Source organism: Mobula birostris, chromosome 6, assembly GCF_030028105.1.
Source record: "Mobula birostris isolate sMobBir1 chromosome 6, sMobBir1.hap1, whole genome shotgun sequence".
In the NCBI taxonomy this organism is placed as follows: domain Eukaryota; kingdom Metazoa; phylum Chordata; class Chondrichthyes; order Myliobatiformes; family Myliobatidae; genus Mobula; species Mobula birostris.
In genome coordinates this window covers 127,076,520-127,088,364 of record NC_092375.1, presented here as the reverse complement: position 1 = coordinate 127,088,364, position 11,845 = coordinate 127,076,520, and positions in this window count along the sequence as shown.

The window sequence follows — 11,845 nt, the reverse complement described above, 5'->3', positions numbered from 1 at the left end:
TCTCATCAGGGCCCAATTTGGATTTAGTAAAACCTGTACTGAATAAGTTCTTTCCACTTACCCTCCAAACTGCTTGCTAGACATGCACGCTGGTTTTAGCCATTTACTCTATGTACAGGCCCCATGACATGGTATATCACCATTATTAAAAAAATACTGTATTTTATAGACCAAAGTGGGTGACCTCACATCGTTCCACCTTGTATTTCACTCAAGTTCTCTCCCACACACCTTGTGTCTATCCCTTTGAAACTTCTCGGTCCTCTGCACTAGTCACAATGCCTCCCAGCATCTCCGATAGCACGGAAGATGTGCAATGTCTTCCAGGATTGGAACCCCAATCACCCTAAATATTAATTATCAGATCAGAATCAGGTTTAATTTCATGAATTATGCAAGAAGTATATGCAGAATACGTAGTGCAAAAAGAAAGGGAAAAAGGTAGTGAGTCATGGGTTTATTGTCCATTCGGAAATCTGACGGCAGAGGGGAAGAAGCTGTTCCTGAAACATTGAGTATGTGTCTTCAGGCTCCTGTACCTTTTCCTTGATGGTCACAATGAGAAGAGGGCATGTCCTGGGTGTTGGGTGTCTTTAATGTTGGATGCCATCTTTTTGAGGGATGGCCTTTTGAAGGTGTCCTGGCGGCTGGGGAGGGTACTGCCCATGATGGAGCTGGCTGAGTTTACAACTTTGTGCAGCTTCTTCTGATTCTGTGAAATGCCCCCTCCATATCCCAGTACTGGTGTGTGTGTCGGTCTGTGGTATACACTGTATCAACTTACCAAAACTCCCTTGGCAATATTTCCACAAAACAGAATGCATGGGATACATATGACTGAGTACATAAGAAACAGACACAGGAATAGTCCTTAAAGGGCTTGAACCTGTTCTGTCAGGTCCAGTGTTGTTTCTTGTCCTCTCCCCTGCTTTACTACCATGTTCCCTGCTTCTCCTGGTCTTCACAGTTCTATCACCCCGGAATAAACTTTAGCTCTCTAGGTAGAGAAATCTGATGATTTACAACACTCAGAATAAAGGAACATCTCTTCCTCTTGGAAGTCAGAGATCTAGAGGCTGAGACTGTGATCCTATCTCCCAATCCATGAGGTACGTCCACTCATCACCTACCCTGTCAATCTCTCCCAGGAGGTCCTATGTTTAATTACATCATCACCGGTTCTTCCAAACTCCAAGTAGACAGCCACGGAATCTATCCCAGCTTGGAAACGGCTAACAAATATGAAGGGCCATAATTTTAAGGTGATTGGAGGAAAGTATGGGGGAGGGAGATGTCAGATATGGTTTTTTTTTGCAGAGAGTGGAATGCCCTACCGGGGCAATTGGAGTAGCAGATACATTAGGAGTATTTAAGAGATAGGACACAGATGATAGTAAATATGGATGGCCATGTATGAGGGAAGGGTTAGATTGATCTTAGAATAGGTTAATTGCTGACAATAATGTCATGGGTCGAAGAGCCTGTACTGTGCTGTAAAGTTCCATGAGGGAAAATGTCATTCAAATTCATGTACCAGACTAATTGGAAATATTCCACCATTGCTTCCTCTTGCAATGATGAAGTAATTCAATCCTTTGACTAATAGCACAGGCCAGTGCAAAATCTATCGCCTTATAACATTAGGCTCCAAGAAATACAGTTGTCCAGGCCTTGCACAGAGTGAACCACCCTACCAGACAGACATACTCTACAATGAGCATCTGAGGCTTGGATTAAGCAAACATTGCATGCATCTGATCCTCTTTGCTCTAGCTAGAGCTCATACTACAGCAAATTAGACCATAAGACAGGAGCAGAATTAGGCCATTTTGCCCATCGAGTCTGCTCTGCCATTTCATCATGGCTGATCCAATTTTTCTCTCAGCCCTGATCCCCTGCCTTCTCCCTAATCCCTTCATGCCCTGACTAAACAAGAATCTGTCAAACTCTGCCTGTGGCAAAGAATTCCACAGATTCACCACTCCCTGGCTGAAGAAATTCCTCCTCATCTCCATTCTAAAAGGGTGCCCTGTATTCTGAGTCTGTGTCCTCTGGTCTGAGACTTTCTCATCATAGGAAACATCCTCTCCACATCCACTCTATCAGGGCGTTTCACTATTAGATAGGTTTCAATGAGGTCACCCCTCATTCTTCTGAATTCTAGTGAATAGAGGCCCAGAGCCATCAAACGCTCTTCATATGACGTCATTCAATCCTGGAATTATTTTTGTGAACCTTCTTTGAATCCTTTTCACTTTCAGCACATCCTTTCTAAGACAAGGGGCCCTAAACTGCTCACAATACTCCAAGTGAGGCCTCACCAGTGCTTTATAAAGTCTCAACATTACATCCTTGCTTTTATATTCTAGTCCTCTTGAAATGAATGCTAACATTGCATTTGCCTTCCTCACCAGACTCAACCTGCAAATTAACCTTTAGAGATTCCTGCACAAGGACTCCCAAGTCCCTTTGCACCTCAGTTTTTCTCCATTTAAAAATAGTCAACCCTTTCATTTCTTATACCAAAGTGCATGACCATACACTTTCCAACACTGTATTCCACCTGCCAGTTTTTTACCCATTCACCTAATCTGCCTGTCCTTCTGTAGCCTCTCTACTTCCTCAAAACTACCTGCCCCTCCATCTATCTTCATATCATCTGCAAACTTTGCAATAAAGCCCTCAATTCCATCATCCAAATCATCAACATAACCTTAAAAGTGGTCCCAACACAGACTCCTGTGGAACACTATGAGTCATCAGCAGCCAGCAAGAAAAAGCTCCATTTATTCCCACTCTTTGCCTCCTACCAATCAGCCAATACTCTATTCAAGCTGATATCTTTCATGTAAAAGCATGGACTCTTATCTTATTAAGCAGCCTCATGTGCGGCACCTTATCAAAGACCTTCTGAAAATCTAAATAAACAACATCCACTGATTCTCCTTTGTCTACCCCGTTTGTTATTTCTTCAAAGAATTCCACATACTTTTCAGGAAAAATTTTCCTTTAAGGAAACCATTTTACCTTTTTATCTTTGACCTTTTTATCATGTGGATCCAAGTACCCTGAAATCATATTCTAAACAATTGATTCCAACATCTTTTCAACCACTGAAGTAAGGCTAACTAGTCTATAATTTCCTCTCTTCTGTCTCTCTCCCTTCTTGAAGGATGGAGTGACATTTGCAATTTTCCATTCCTCCAGAACAATGTGCGAACATATTGATTCTTAAAAGATCACTGCTAATGCCTCCACAATCTCTTCAGCCACCTCTTTCAGAACCATGGGGTATAGACCATCTGGTCCAGGTGACTTATCTGCCTTCAGGCATTTGAGTTTCCCAAGCACTTTCTCCCTAGTAATGATAACTTCACACACTTCATGACCCCTGATACCTGGAGCATCCACCGTACTGCTTGTGTCTTCCACAGTGATACAAAATACCTAATCAGTTTGTCTGCCAGTTCTTTGTCCTCCAAAACTACCTCTCCAACATCATTTTCCAGTGGTCCAATACCCACTCTCACTTTTATACATTATGTATCTGAAGAAACAGTTAGTATCCTGACGGGTACAGGTATTGATTATAACTGCTTCCATGACAAACTCTTGTCATCTTCATCAGGGATCAGGTTTCCACTCACCCACCTGGTTTACAATCGAATTCCAGTTCATACTTAGAGTGAGACTTTCGTCTTTGTTAAAATTCTTTTCCTCTGGTTTTATTTCAATGATTTCCTTTACCAGGTGGTCCTAACAGCCACTGGCGTGGCACAGTAGTTTTGTGCTGTCAAAGTCAATCCTATGGCCATTGTGCAATGTTCTGCTACTGCCGATTTCTCCGGGTAACCCACACGGATACACCCCCTTGATGCAGGTTTCCACCATGTGTCCTGTCTGGCCAATATACACTGCTCTGCATTCACGGGGAATCCCAGGTTATCTTTGACCCACATAAACTGGGATTTGAGCTTCCTTGCGGGTTTGTGGATGGTATTAATCCAGTATTTCTTCAGGATCCTGGTGATCCTTCAGAAACCATGGAAATATAGGGAAGACAGGTAGTAGCAACAGGTTTCTCCCCATTGTTAGGTTTCCTGGTTTTTCTGTCAGCCCTTTTTAAGGGACCAAATGATTTCCTTCACCTTGCATCCATCCTGTAGGAAGGCTGTGCATAATCATTTTGTTTACTCATGGAGACTCTCCGGGCGAAAATAGTTTTGCATGGTTAATCACAGTAGAAAGAACCACTCTACGTCTGGAGGCATTCAAGTTTTGATAAGGGTACCATTGCTCTTTTTGAACGTACCCTTATATCAATGTACTTCCTCTATAAGGGGAACTGCCATGAACAAATGGACTATTTCAAACCCAGAGACTTTGGGTTACCCGGAGAAATCGGCAGTAGGAGAACACTGCATTCTCAATGGCCATAGCATTGACTTCGATCTACAAAACTACTGTGCCACACCAATGGCTGTTGAGACCACCTGGTAAAGGAAGCCATTGAAATAAAATTAGAGGAAAAGAATTTTAACAAAGACAAAGGTCTCACTCTAAGTAAGAACTGGAATTCGATTGTAAACAAGGTGGGAAAGCGGAAACCTGATTGGATGAGGACTAACCAATCAGGAGGGAGAGACTACAGGAGTATAAATACCACTGGACTAGACACACCCAGGCATCATCCCTGAAGAAGGTGGCAGAGTTTGTCATGGAATTGTTGGTCATAATTGATACCTGTACCCGGCTGGAGCCCAAGAAGAGTTTATTCATCATAAATGCCGGGGAAGTACTAGATTCTCTTTTGGTATCCTTTTTAATATTACTAGCTGGATTATTTTTGTATTCCATCTTTACCTTCTTAATGACTTTTTCGGTTGCCTTCTGTTGGTTTTTAAAAACAGCTTCCCAATCGTCTAACTTTCCACTAATTTTTGTTTATTATATGCTCTCTCTTTGGCTTTTATGTTGGTTTTGACTTCTCTTGTTAGCCATAGTTGTATCATTCTGCCTTTAGAATACTTCTTTCTCTTTTGGATGTATATGTCCTGTGCCTTCCGAATTGCATCCAGCAATTCCAGCCATTGCTGCTCTTCCGTCATCCCTGCCAGTGTCCTTTTCCAATCAATTCTGGCCAACCCCTCTCTCATGCCTCCAATTCCCTTTACTCCACTGTAATACTGATACATCGACTTTAGTTTCTGTTTTACAAATTTCAGGATGAATTTGATCATATTATGATCACTTGCCCCTAAAGTTTCTTTTACCTTAAGCTCTCTAATCAATTCTGGTTCATTGCACAACACCCAATCCAGAATAGCTGATCCCCTAGTGGGTTCAACTGTGAGCTGCTCTAAAAAGCCAATTCATAGGCACTCTAGAAATTCCCTTTCCTAGACTCCAACCTGATTTTCCCAATCCACCTGCATATTAAAATCCCCCATGGCTATTGTAACATTGCCCTTTTGGCATGCATTTTCTAATTTCCATTTAAATTTGTAGACCACGTCCTTACTACTGTTTGGAGGTTCTGTGTACCACTTACATCAGGGTCTCCTTAGCTTTATCTACAATAATTCAACACAATGCCCCATGATAAATCAGTTAACATCTAACCCAATTCTAAGGCCAGTGAAGGAGGGGAGGGAACGTCGACTCAGACCATGAGAGGCCTGTGTTGGGCATTTTCATGCCTTACAAGGTGCAGATTGGAAGTCTGTGCGAGGCACCACTCCTCAGACAGACACTAGAGCAATGTGCGGTTAAGTGCCCTGCTCAAGGACACAAACACGCTGCCACAGTTAAGGATCGAACTATCGTCCTTCAGATCACTAGGCAAATGCCTTAACCACTTGGCCACGTGCCCAACACTAAAACCAGCTGAAAACCAGCAGCTATTTAAGGGAAGGTTCGTATTATTGGGAACCACCAACACAAGAGGTTTTGTAGAAAATGGAACTGCAGAACAACATGCACAAAATGCTGGAGGAACTCAGTAAGTCAGGCAGCATCTATGGAGGGGAATAATCAGTCAATATATCAGGCTGAGACCCACCATCAGGACTGAAAAGGAAGGGGAAGAAGCCAGAATAAGATGGTGGGATAAGAGAAGGAGTACAAGCTGGCTGGTGATGGGTGAAGGCAGGCAGAGAAAGCAGGATCTCCCAGTGGCCACACATTTTAATTCTACATCCCATTCCCATTCTGACATGTCTATCCACAGCTTCCTCTACTGTAAAGATGAAGCCACACTCAGGATGAAGGAACAACATCTTATGTTCCGCCTGGATAGCCTCCAACCTGATGGCATGAACACTGACTTCTCAAACTTCCGCTAATGCCCCACCTCCCCCTTGTACCCCATCTGTTATTTATTTATATTCACACATTCTTTTTCTCTCTCTCCTTTGTTCCTTTCACTATACCCCTTGCCCATCCTCTGGGCTTTCCCCCCCTCCCCCTTTTCTTTCTCCCTAGGCCTCCTGTCCCATGATCCTCTCGTATCCCTTTTGCCAATCACCTGTCCAGCTCTTGGCTCCATCCCTTCCCCTCCTGTCTTCTCCTATCATTACGGATCTCCCCCTCCCCCTCCCACTTTCAAATCTCTTACTAGCTCTTCTTTCAGTTAGTCCTGACGAAGGGTCTCGGCCCGAAACGTCATCTGTACCTCTTCCTATAGATGCTGCCTGGCCTGCTGCGTTCACCAGCAACTTTTATGAGGGGGAGGGTAGGTGGGTGGGGGATGGGGATGAAGTGAGAAGCTGGGAGCTGATAGATGGAAAAGGCAAAGGGATGAAGAAAAAGGAATCTGATAGGGGTTAGGAATCATGGGAGAATGAGAAGGATAAGGATCACATGAGGGAGGTGATGGGCAGATGAGGAGAAGAGAAGGGGTAAGAATGGAGTCAGGATTGGGAATGGTAAGAGAGAATGGGGAGGAGGTAAGAGAAATTACCAGAAGTTAGAGAAATAAATGTTCATGAAGGAACCATCGTTTTGGCCTTGAGTGGCATTTATGATTTCAAGACTGTTGGAAGACAGTCAAGGTGGAGTCATGTCTTTTGAAGCATAGGAATCTGAAGAGAGATTTTAAGAAAGTCACAGGAGGCTCAATATGGTGAATAAGAGGTGTCTAAGTTGCCTAGCAGAAGGGGAAAAGACCATCCAGAATAGGTTTTAGGCAATTGCTGAGGATTTAGTTGTTTCTGCCAGAGGACAAAGGGAGACTGAAACTCTGCCTGAGTGAGTGATAGGGAGAGAGAGAGAGAGAGAGAGAGAGAGAAGATCTTTTATCACATTTATATGTTTTTGGATTGGACGTGCACCTCCATGGCTACAGATTCTGATTCATTTATCACATATACATTGAAACATTCAGTGAAATGCATCATTTGTGTTAACAACCAACACAGCCCAGTGACACTGCCAACAGAGCATGCCCACCATGCTTGGCATAAAAAGCAACAAAACAGCTGAACAACCCAGTTCCTCCCTCCCAAAGCACACACACACAGTCCCCCAACTCCAGGACAGTCTGCCTTCAGCCTCCAGCAGACTCGTGGATTCACAGGTATCGGGCGCAGACCAGGGCTCCGGCCAATGGTCCTCAACTACAGGACTTCCGACTGACCTTTGGGCTTCAATCTTCTGTATCAGACCAACGGGTGAAATGTTCCATTAGACTAGGTTGTTTTTGGTCAGTCTTGCCAGTGATAAGCCTCTGGCCTCCTCCTGTGCCACTGGTAATTAACCCAGCGCTCTCACAAGTCGGAGGATAGTGACTGATAAAGACATAGATTTAAAGTCAGAGGGGAGAGACTGGTAAATTTTTCACCCAGAGAGTGGTCAGTTTGTGGAATGAGTTGCCAGAGGAGGTGGTTGAGGCAGCTACATACATTAATGACTTTTAAAAGGTACCCTGTGCTGGGACAGTCTCATTAATAGGAAAGGGTCTGGGCCAAACATGGGCAAATAGTCTAGATTAGCTGGCACAGTTGGGCCCAATGGCCTGTTTCCTGCTATATGATTCTACAACTATAGGAGTTAGTAAACAAGCTACTTGGCAAGCTGCTTTGCTGCACAAATTAATCACCCAATTTATCTACTTTGAGGGGCTCACTTTTATATTATCCCCAGTTCTATATCATGCTCTGATTAGTGGAAATACCTTTTGAAAATCTGGTCATCTTGTTGGCCCCAACTGAACTGAATAAATTTTATCCCATTACATAATGGGAAGAAAGGTGTGGACAACAGATGAGATGGGCAGGATTAATTGGGCAGGAATAAGCAAATGGAAATTAATCCACAGAAATATTTGGTAATGTTTTGCAGAGAAGCTAATGAGCAAAAATTCCATGCAAACAAATAATGGGAAACTGTGGATGACGTGGGGGATAAAGATGCCTTGAAGTGGAGGCTAATAACGTGGTTGCAGAGGCAGAAGGAAATGCCTTCCTTTGTCAACCAAGGTAGGGGCTACAAGTGTATAGAAGTCAAGTTGGGGCTGCTTTGCAATAGCACGCGTGACTTGTGGTGAGCGCTGCATACCATCGCAGACTTCAAAGTCAAATGCTGTGCTACCACCAATATTGAGGCCTCTTGAGCTCAATCACTTTTACGCCTGGTTCAATGTCACTAACTCTGAGTCTCTGAGGAAAGCTACTGCTACAACCTGCAACCTGGTCATCTCTGAGGCACACCGATGTTTCCAACTAGTGGGCAGTCACAAGGCTGTGGGACCGGACGGCATCCCAGGGCGAGTACTCAGGATGTGCGCAGCACAACTGGCAGGTGTGTTTACTGACATTTTTAATCTCTCCCTCTTCCAGCATAGTTTGCCCTTCTGCTTCAAATTATCCACCATTGTCCCTGTACCAAAACAGACCAAGGTAACATGCCTAAACGACTGGCATCCTGTTGCACTCACCTCAATAACAAGCAAATGCTTTGAGAGGCTGGTCATGGACTACATCTGCAGCTTGCTACCACCCAAACTGTACCCCCTACAATTCACCTACCGACACAACTGATCGACAAATGATGCATTAGCCACTGCTCTATGTACCGTCCTTACATATCTGGAGAAGGATGCTTATGTGAGAATGCTGAACTGTAGTCCAAGAACAGCATTCAACACCATAGTTCCATCCAGGCTCGACAAGAAGCTCAGAGACCTTGGCCTTGACCCTGCCTTGTGCAGCTGGATCCTGGACTTCCTTTCAGATCGCCAGCAGCTTGTAAGGGTGGGCTCCCTCACCTCCAACCCTCTGACTCTCAATACAGGAGCCCCTCAGGGCTGAGTACTGAGTCCCCTCCTTTATTCCCTGTATACCCATGACTGTATCTCCACCCACAGCTCCAATCTGCTAATTAAATTTGTTGATGATACTACATTGATTGGCCTAATCTCAAACAATAATGAGGTGGCCTACAGGGAAGAAGTCATCTCTCTGACACAGTGCTGTCAAGAAAACAACCTCTCCCTCAATGTTGCAAAAGCTAAGGAGCTGGTTGTGGATTACAGGAGGAATGGAGACAGGCTAACCCCTATTGACATCAATGGATCTGGGGTTGAGAGGGTGAACAGCTTCAAGTTCCTCGGCATCCACATCACAGAGGATCTCATGTGGTCTGTACACACCAGCTGTGTGGTGAAAAAGGCACAACAGCTCCTCCTTCACCTCAGACGGTTGAGGAAGTTTGGTATGGGCCCAGAAATCCTAATGTAAGGGGCTTCTTTTTTTTTGGCACTACGTAGTCTAACTAAAATGGCTTCTTTGTTATGTTATAATTGAAAGGGTTTCTTTGTTATGTTAACTGCTGAGAAAGTCCTCCCGCTAGCAGTTTGTTTGGATCACGTTACTGATAAGAAGGTGTTATGAACCAATTGGGATAGTTGTTATGCTTTTGGTGTATCTGTGAGATATTGTATGCGTGGGGTTTTGGGGCAGAAGGTGGGAGAGAGAGAGACAGAGGATGGACCAGGTGCTGTGAGTCTAGTAACGGGGTCGGACCCCAAGCGGGGCGTTCGGCAAGAAGACGAGACAAAGACAGACTCGTGTGGAGCGTCTGGTCGACCACTGCTGTTGGTCTCAGGCGGCCGGTCGAGGTGGTCCAAGGGGTTGCAGGGTGAAGAAGAAGGGTCCTGAGCTCCAACTGTTTGTGCACAAAGAGATTGAACTTTGATAAGTGTGGCGCCTTTTATTTTCCTGTTATATTTTATTCTCTATTAATTATATAGTTCCAGTAATATCTATAAACTGTAAATCATTTAATCGTATCTGGTGTATTGTCTGTTATTTGGGCGGGCTGGGGTACATCGCACAGCATCCACACAAACCAATTACCCAGTTTGGCGGGGCCGAGGGCTGTTTCCCTAGACGACAGCGAGCCGAGCGACCCTGAGGCTGGCCAGGGGGGCTACACTAAGAATATTCTACAGGGGCACAATTGAGAATATCCTGACTGGCTGCATCACTGCCTGGAATGGGAACTGTAATCCCCTCAATCACAGAGCATGGTGCGGACAGCCCAGCACATCTGTAGCTGTGAACTTCCCATGATTCAGGACATTTACAAGGACAGGTGTGTAAAAAGGCCCCGTAGGATCATTGGGGACCCAAGCTATCCCAACCACAATCTATTCCAGCTGCTACTATCCGGGAAATGGTACTGCAGCATGAAAGCCAGGACCAACAGGCTCTAGGACAGCTTCTTCCACCAGGCTATCAGACTGATTAACTCACACTGATTTGAGTGTACTTTATATTACATTGACTGTTCTATTTATTATAAATTACTACGACTGCACTTGGCAAGATTTTTACTCCTCATGTATGCGACGGATGTAAAAAAAGAAAGTCGATTCAATTTAATTTACAGCACTGGTAAGGTTACAGCTTGAGCAATGTGTACTGTGATAGTCTAAGCACCAGAGGAAATATGTGATTGTACTGGAGACAGTGCAGGGAAGATCCACGGAGAGAACTAAACTTGGAACTATGAGGAAACCTTGGAGAACCTAGGATTCTTTGGAATCAAGGTGTCTGGAGGAGACAATTGCTGTGTATGATATTATAAAGGCCAAACTGAGTAAATATACAGAACAGATTTCATTTAACAAGAGGTCAAAATCAACAATTTTCCAATAAAACCAACAATTCCCCATCTCATAAAATACAAATACCAGTTTTATGATGGACTATATTCCACCAATGAACAGAAAGGTTCTTAAGAATAAGTAGCACAAATTAAGCCAAGTTAGGTGCCAGAGGTTGTGGAGATTGAGGAGTGGAATATCCTAAAACATTGGCTCAGTTCATTTTGATCAGAAAACCCCACTGACCTATTGGTTTCCCTGGAAATCCATCAAAGCCGGGACTAGCTGAGGAGATGCAAGCTAATATGAGCCAAAATGTAGATCTGCCCAAGTCCAGAGTGCTGCTTGATCCTTATTCAATTGGAAAAAGCTAGTGAACGTAGTTCATGCAGCCCAGACCACTCAGTGTCTGAATGGGATTGCACTGGTCTGCCCCTGAAGAAAACCAGGGGAAATTATTCATTAGGTCAAGGTCCAAGGTTCATTTAATGCTCAAAGAATGTATGTACAATACAACTCTCATATTTGTCTTTTCCAGATAGCCATGAAATACACTTGAAAAAGTAAAGGAAATAAAACTTGCAGACCTCAGAATCCCCCACCCTCTCCCCGACAGAAGAACATTAACAATAATGATCCCCCATCCCTCCCCAGCAGAAAAAAAAGCAACAATAACAATCCCCAACCCCTCCCCACAGAAAAAAACAGCAACAATAACATGATAAATTGAGTTACTGT